Consider the following 8,661-nt stretch of genomic DNA (forward strand, 5'->3'; position numbering starts at 1 on the left):
AGCGCTGGGGGGCTGAGGGTGCTCCCCCGCAGGAACCCTGGACAATGAGCTCAGGTGGGAGAGGGGCGCTCGCCCACAGGGCTCAGAGTCCAGGTCACCTTTTGCAGAGGATCCCTGGGCCCCTTGTCCCCAGTTACCTGGGCCAGGGTGGGACAGTGGCGCCCTCTCACTGGTCTCAGCAGTGCCTCCAAGATGGAGGGGAGATGTCCTTTGCCAAATGTCCCACCATCCTGCCCAGGAGGAGGGCGCGGCTCCTGATCCAGAGGTCCCACAGGGTTCTTCCCTGGGGCCAAGATAGCACCTGGTGGCGCTTGCCTGCTGTCCGGGGCCCCAGTGGAGATGTGCTCACAGCCTGGGAAATTGGCCCTGCATCCACTGGTCCCCGGGACCTCCGCAATCCCGGGCACGTGCCAGGCGTGCACGGGAGCACAGCCCCAGGGGCAGAAAGGCCAAGAATTGGTGAGTCAGGCGGGATGGATCCCGGTCCTTGGGTGTGCCCTTGGAGTTGAGATGCCCTCACGGTGAGTATTCTTGGGCTCGTAGGTTTTGTGGACCAGCGTGCCTGAAGGGCCACAGCAAAGGCCAAAGGCCCAGCAGAGTGTGGGTCAAGAGCAAGTGTCCGCGGTGCCCTCCAAGTTTCCCAGGTGGCCTTGACAGGGACGCTTCACCCCTCAGGCCAAAGAGGGTGTCCCAGCCTGGGAGGGAGTGACGCCTGCACCCACACAGTGCGCTCCCCAGGCACCAGGGGGCATTGGAGTTCAGAGGAGCCTGGGCCCTGGCGGGCCAGGGGCGCTCACCACCTGGCCCATGGCAGACAGAGCACTGGGGAGGGAGGGGCACCACCCGCGCAGGCCCCAGAGGAGACTCCCTGGGCACTGCTGGGCGAGGGGCGACACCCACAGGACCCAGAGGGGACTGAGCCCTGGGCGGACGGGCGCTGGCCTCAGGACACAGGGGAGCCTGGGGACCTGCGGGGGAGGGGCGGTCACCCGCAAGCCCCAGAGCTCACTGGTCCTTAGGGCTCCTGGGGGGCTCACCCAGGAGACCCGGGCGCACCGAGGACCCTCGGGCGAGGGGCGCTCACCCGCACGCCCCCGGAGGACAGGGAAGCCTCCTGGGCCCCCACCCCCACCCCCGCAAGACAGGCGCTTGCCTGCCCGCAGGACCCTGAGGACACTGGGCGCCGATGGGCGAGGGGCGCTCACCCAAAGGCCGCAGTGCAGCAGCAATGCCAGTGTCCCAGGAGCCCTCCCCAAGCAGGATCTTGGGGACAGGGAACAGGGCTGGGACCCGCGGTGGGGACCTCGCACCCGCAGAACCCCCAAGAGCACACTGAGCACTGCAGGGCGAGGGGCGCTCACCAGCATGGCCCAGAGCACACTGGGGACCTGAGGCCGCCTGGGGGCGCTCCCCCACAGCCACCAGGCCTGGCCCTGCACTGCCTAAGGGAGGGGCGCTCACCCCCAGCCTCTAGGGAAGCCTGAGCCCCCTTGGGCCAGGGCTGCTCCCCGCCACGCCACCCACTCAGGGCTGCCTGAGCACTGCCGGGTGAGGGGCGCTCACCCACAGGACCCAGAGCAGCCTGAGCGCTGGGGGGCTGAGGGTGCTCCCCCGCAGGAACCCTGGACAATGAGCTCAGGTGGGAGAGGGGCGCTCGCCCACAGGGCTCAGAGTCCAGGTCACCTTTTGCAGAGGATCCCTGGGCCCCTTGTCCCCAGTTACCTGGGCCAGGGTGGGACAGTGGCGCCCTCTCACTGGTCTCAGCAGTGCCTCCAAGATGGAGGGGAGATGTCCTTTGCCAAATGTCCCACCATCCTGCCCAGGAGGAGGGCGCGGCTCCTGATCCAGAGGTCCCACAGGGTTCTTCCCTGGGGCCAAGATAGCACCTGGTGGCGCTTGCCTGCTGTCCGGGGCCCCAGTGGAGATGTGCTCACAGCCTGGGAAATTGGCCCTGCATCCACTGGTCCCCGGGACCTCCGCAATCCCGGGCACGTGCCAGGCGTGCACGGGAGCACAGCCCCAGGGGCAGAAAGGCCAAGAATTGGTGAGTCAGGCGGGATGGATCCCGGTCCTTGGGTGTGCCCTTGGAGTTGAGATGCCCTCACGGTGAGTATTCTTGGGCTCGTAGGTTTTGTGGACCAGCGTGCCTGAAGGGCCACAGCAAAGGCCAAAGGCCCAGCAGAGTGTGGGTCAAGAGCAAGTGTCCGCGGTGCCCTCCAAGTTTCCCAGGTGGCCTTGACAGGGACGCTTCACCCCTCAGGCCAAAGAGGGTGTCCCAGCCTGGGAGGGAGTGACGCCTGCACCCACACAGTGCGCTCCCCAGGCACCAGGGGGCATTGGAGTTCAGAGGAGCCTGGGCCCTGGCGGGCCAGGGGCGCTCACCACCTGGCCCATGGCAGACAGAGCACTGGGGAGGGAGGGGCACCACCCGCGCAGGCCCCAGAGGAGACTCCCTGGGCACTGCTGGGCGAGGGGCGACACCCACAGGACCCAGAGGGGACTGAGCCCTGGGCGGACGGGCGCTGGCCTCAGGACACAGGGGAGCCTGGGGACCTGCGGGGGAGGGGCGGTCACCCGCAAGCCCCAGAGCTCACTGGTCCTTAGGGCTCCTGGGGGGCTCACCCAGGAGACCCGGGCGCACCGAGGACCCTCGGGCGAGGGGCGCTCACCCGCAGGCCCCCGGAGGACAGGGAAGCCTCCTGGGCCCCCACCCCCACCCCCGCAAGACAGGCGCTTGCCTGCCCGCAGGACCCTGAGGACACTGGGCACCGATGGGCGAGGGGCGCTCACCCAAAGGCCGCAGTGCAGCAGCAATGCCAGTGTCCCAGGAGCCCTCCCCAAGCAGGATCTTGGGGACAGGGAACAGGGCTGGGACCCGCGGTGGGGACCTCGCACCCGCAGAACCCCCAAGAGCACACTGAGCACTGCAGGGCGAGGGGCGCTCACCAGCATGGCCCAGAGCACACTGGGGACCTGAGGCCGCCTGGGGGCGCTCCCCCACAGCCACCAGGCCTGGCCCTGCACTGCCTAAGGGAGGGGCGCTCACCCCCAGCCTCTAGGGAAGCCTGAGCCCCCTCGGGCCAGGGCTGCTCCCCGCCACGCCACCCACTTAGGGCTGCCTGAGCACTGCCGGGTGAGGGGCGCTCACCCACAGGACCCAGAGCAGCCTGAGCGCTGGGGGGCTGAGGGTGCTCCCCCGCAGGAACCCTGGACAATGAGCTCAGGTGGGAGAGGGGCGCTCGCCCACAGGGCTCAGAGTCCAGGTCACCTTTTGCAGAGGATCCCTGGGCCCCTTGTCCCCAGTTACCTGGGCCAGGGTGGGACAGTGGCGCCCTCTCACTGGTCTCAGCAGTGCCTCCAAGATGGAGGGGAGATGTCCTTTGCCAAATGTCCCACCATCCTGCCCAGGAGGAGGGCGCGGCTCCTGATCCAGAGGTCCCACAGGGTTCTTCCCTGGGGCCAAGATAGCGCCTGGTGGCACTTGCCTGCTGTCCGGGGCCCCAGTGGAGATGTGCTCACAGCCTGGGAAATTGGCCCTGCATCCACTGGTCCCCGGGACCTCCGCAATCCCGGGCGCGTGCCAGGCGTGCAGGGGAGCACAGCCCCAGGGGCAGAAAGGCCAAGAAATGGTGGGTCAGGCGGGATGGATCCCGGTCCTTGGGTGTGCCCTTGGAGTTGAGATGCCCTCACGGTGAGTATTCTTGGGCTCGCAGGTTTTGTGGACCAGCGTGCCTGAAGGGCCACAGCAAAGGCCAAAGGCCCAGCAGAGTGTGGGCCAAGAGCAAGTGTCCGCGGTGCCCTCCATGTTTCCCAGGTGGCCTTGACAGGGACGCTTCACCCCTCAGGCCAAAGAGGGTGTCCCAGCCTGGGAGGGAGTGACCCCAGCACCCACACAGTGCGCTCCCCAGGCACCATGGGGCATTGGAGTTCTGAGGAGCCTGGGCCCTGGCGGGCCAGGGGCGCTCACCACCTGGCCCAGGGCAGACAGAACACTGGGGAGGGAGGGGCACCACCCGCGCAGGCCCCAGAGGAGACCCCCTGAGCACTGCTGGGCGAGGGGCGCTCACCCACAGGACCCAGAGGGGACTGAGCCCTGGGCGGGGGGCGCGGGGGGGGGGCGCTGGGCCTCAGGACACAGGGGAGCCTGGGGACCTGCGGGGGAGGGGCGGTCACCCGCAAGCCCCAGAGCTCACTGGTCCTTAGGGCTCCTGGGGGGCTCACCCAGGAGACCCGGGCGCACCGAGGACCCTCGGGCGAGGGGCGCTCACCCGCAGGCCCCCGGAGGACAGGGAAGCCTCCTGGGCCCCCACCCCCACCCCCGCAAGACAGGCGCTTGCCTGCCCGCAGGACCCTGAGGACACTGGGCGCCGATGGGCGAGGGGCGCTCACCCAAAGGCCGCAGTGCAGCAGCAATGCCAGTGTCCCAGGAGCCCTCCCCAAGCAGGATCTTGGGGACAGGGAACAGGGCTGGGACCCGCGGTGGGGACCTCGCACCCGCAGCACCCCCAAGAGCACACTGAGCACTGCAGGGCGAGGGGCGCACACCAGCATGGCCCAGAGCACACTGGGGACCTGAGGCCGCCTGGGGGCGCTCCCCCACAGCCACCAGGCCTGGCCCTGCACTGCCTAAGGGAGGGGCGCTCACCCCCAGCCTCTAGGGAAGCCTGAGCCCCCTTGGCCCAGGGCTGCTCCCCGCCCCACCACCCACTCAGGGCTGCCTGAGCATTGCCAGGAGAGGGGCGCTCACCCACAGGACCCAGAGCAGCCTGAGTGCTGGGGGGCTGAGGGTGCTCCCCTGCAGGAACCCTGGACAATGAGCTCAGGTGGGAGAGGGGCGCTCGCCCACAGGGCTCAGAGTCCAGGTCACCTTTTGCAGAGGATCCCTCGGCCCTGTGTCCCCAGTTACCTGGGTCAGGGTGGGACAGTGGCGCCCTCTCACTGGTCTCAGCAGTGCCTCCAAGATGGAGGGGAGATGTCCTTTGCCAAATGTCCCACCATCCTGCCCAGGAGGAGGGCGCGGCTCCTGATCCAGAGGTCCCACAGGGTTCTTCCCTGGGGCCAAGATAGCACCTGGTGGCGCTTGCCTGCTGTCCGGGGCCCCAGTGGAGATGTGCTCACAGCCTGGGAAATTGGCCCTGCATCCACTGGTCCCCGGGACCTCCGCAATCCCGGGCACGTGCCAGGCGTGCACGGGAGCACAGCCCCAGGGGCAGAAAGGCCAAGAATTGGTGAGTCAGGCGGGATGGATCCCGGTCCTTGGGTGTGCCCTTGGAGTTGAGATGCCCTCACGGTGAGTATTCTTGGGCTCGTAGGTTTTGTGGACCAGCGTGCCTGAAGGGCCACAGCAAAGGCCAAAGGCCCAGCAGAGTGTGGGTCAAGAGCAAGTGTCCGCGGTGCCCTCCAAGTTTCCCAGGTGGCCTTGACAGGGACGCTTCACCCCTCAGGCCAAAGAGGGTGTCCCAGCCTGGGAGGGAGTGACGCCTGCACCCACACAGTGCGCTCCCCAGGCACCAGGGGGCATTGGAGTTCAGAGGAGCCTGGGCCCTGGCGGGCCAGGGGCGCTCACCACCTGGCCCATGGCAGACAGAGCACTGGGGAGGGAGGGGCACCACCCGCGCAGGCCCCAGAGGAGACTCCCTGGGCACTGCTGGGCGAGGGGCGACACCCACAGGACCCAGAGGGGACTGAGCCCTGGGCGGACGGGCGCTGGCCTCAGGACACAGGGGAGCCTGGGGACCTGCGGGGGAGGGGCGGTCACCCGCAAGCCCCAGAGCTCACTGGTCCTTAGGGCTCCTGGGGGGCTCACCCAGGAGACCCGGGCGCACCGAGGACCCTCGGGCGAGGGGCGCTCACCCGCAGGCCCCCGGAGGACAGGGAAGCCTCCTGGGCCCCCACCCCCACCCCCGCAAGACAGGCGCTTGCCTGCCCGCAGGACCCTGAGGACACTGGGCACCGATGGGCGAGGGGCGCTCACCCAAAGGCCGCAGTGCAGCAGCAATGCCAGTGTCCCAGGAGCCCTCCCCAAGCAGGATCTTGGGGACAGGGAACAGGGCTGGGACCCGCGGTGGGGACCTCGCACCCGCAGAACCCCCAAGAGCACACTGAGCACTGCAGGGCGAGGGGCGCTCACCAGCATGGCCCAGAGCACACTGGGGACCTGAGGCCGCCTGGGGGCGCTCCCCCACAGCCACCAGGCCTGGCCCTGCACTGCCTAAGGGAGGGGCGCTCACCCCCAGCCTCTAGGGAAGCCTGAGCCCCCTCGGGCCAGGGCTGCTCCCCGCCACGCCACCCACTCAGGGCTGCCTGAGCACTGCCGGGTGAGGGGCGCTCACCCACAGGACCCAGAGCAGCCTGAGCGCTGGGGGGCTGAGGGTGCTCCCCCGCAGGAACCCTGGACAATGAGCTCAGGTGGGAGAGGGGCGCTCGCCCACAGGGCTCAGAGTCCAGGTCACCTTTTGCAGAGGATCCCTGGGCCCCTTGTCCCCAGTTACCTGGGCCAGGGTGGGACAGTGGCGCCCTCTCACTGGTCTCAGCAGTGCCTCCAAGATGGAGGGGAGATGTCCTTTGCCAAATGTCCCACCATCCTGCCCAGGAGGAGGGCGCGGCTCCTGATCCAGAGGTCCCACAGGGTTCTTCCCTGGGGCCAAGATAGCGCCTGGTGGCGCTTGCCTGCTGTCCTGGGCCCCAGTGGAGATGTGCTCACAGCCTGGGAAATTGGCCCTGCATCCACTGGTCCCCGGGACCTCCGCAATCCCGGGCGCGTGCCAGGCGTGCACGGGAGCACAGCCCCAGGGGCAGAAAGGCCAAGAAATGGTGGGTCAGGCGGGATGGATCCCGGTCCTTGGGTGTGCCCTTGGAGTTGAGATGCCCTCACGGTGAGTATTCTTGGGCTCGCAGGTTTTGTGGACCAGCGTGCCTGAAGGGCCACAGCAAAGGCCAAAGGCCCAGCAGAGTGTGGGCCAAGAGCAAGTGTCCGCGGTGCCCTCCATGTTTCCCAGGTGGCCTTGACAGGGACGCTTCACCCCTCAGGCCAAAGAGGGTGTCCCAGCCTGGGAGGGAGTGACCCCAGCACCCACACAGTGCGCTCCCCAGGCACCATGGGGCATTGGAGTTCTGAGGAGCCTGGGCCCTGGCGGGCCAGGGGCGCTCACCACCTGGCCCAGGGCAGACAGAACACTGGGGAGGGAGGGGCACCACCCGCGCAGGCCCCAGAGGAGACCCCCTGAGCACTGCTGGGCGAGGGGCGCTCACCCACAGGACCCAGAGGGGACTGAGCCCTGGGCGGGGGGCGCGGGGGGGGGGCGCTGGGCCTCAGGACACAGGGGAGCCTGGGGACCTGCGGGGGAGGGGCGGTCACCCGCAAGCCCCAGAGCTCACTGGTCCTTAGGGCTCCTGGGGGGCTCACCCAGGAGACCCGGGCGCACCGAGGACCCTCGGGCGAGGGGCGCTCACCCGCAGGCCCCCGGAGGACAGGGAAGCCTCCTGGGCCCCCACCCCCACCCCCGCAAGACAGGCGCTTGCCTGCCCGCAGGACCCTGAGGACACTGGGCGCCGATGGGCGAGGGGCGCTCACCCAAAGGCCGCAGTGCAGCAGCAATGCCAGTGTCCCAGGAGCCCTCCCCAAGCAGGATCTTGGGGACAGGGAACAGGGCTGGGACCCGCGGTGGGGACCTCGCACCCGCAGCACCCCCAAGAGCACACTGAGCACTGCAGGGCGAGGGGCGCACACCAGCATGGCCCAGAGCACACTGGGGACCTGAGGCCGCCTGGGGGCGCTCCCCCACAGCCACCAGGCCTGGCCCTGCACTGCCTAAGGGAGGGGCGCTCACCCCCAGCCTCTAGGGAAGCCTGAGCCACCTTGGCCCAGGGCTGCTCCCCGCCCCGCCACCCACTCAGGGCTGCCTGAGCATTGCCAGGAGAGGGGCGCTCACCCACAGGACCCAGAGCAGCCTGAGTGCTGGGGGGCTGAGGGTGCTCCCCCGCAGGAACCCTGGACAATGAGCTCAGGTGGGAGAGGGGCGCTCGCCCACAGGGCTCAGAGTCCAGGTCACCTTTTGCAGAGGATCCCTCGGCCCTGTGTCCCCAGTTACCTGGGTCAGGGTGGGACAGTGGCGCCCTCTCACTGGTCTCAGCAGTGCCTCCAAGATGGAGGGGAGATGTCCTTTGCCAAATGTCCCACCATCCTGCCCAGGAGGAGGGCGCGGCTCCTGATCCAGAGGTCCCACAGGGTTCTTCCCTGGGGCCAAGATAGCACCTGGTGGCGCTTGCCTGCTGTCCGGGGCCCCAGTGGAGATGTGCTCACAGCCTGGGAAATTGGCCCTGCATCCACTGGTCCCCGGGACCTCCGCAATCCCGGGCGAGTGCCAGGCGTGCACGGGAGCACAGCCCCAGGGGCAGAAAGGCCAAGAATTGGTGAGTCAGGCGGGATGGATCCCGGTCCTTGGGTGTGCCCTTGGAGTTGAGATGCCCTCACGGTGAGTATTCTTGGGCTCGTAGGTTTTGTGGACCAGCGTGCCTGAAGGGCCACATCAAAGGCCAAAGGCCCAGCAGAGTGTGGGTCAAGAGCAAGTGTCCGCGGTGCCCTCCATGTTTCCCAGGTGGCCTTGACAGGGACGCTTCACCCCTCAGGCCAAAGAGGGTGTCCCAGCCTGGGAGGGAGTG

This window comes from Spermophilus citellus (genome assembly GCF_964194105.1).
Source record: "Spermophilus citellus genome assembly, chromosome: 17".
NCBI classification, from domain to species: Eukaryota; Metazoa; Chordata; class Mammalia; order Rodentia; family Sciuridae; genus Spermophilus; species Spermophilus citellus.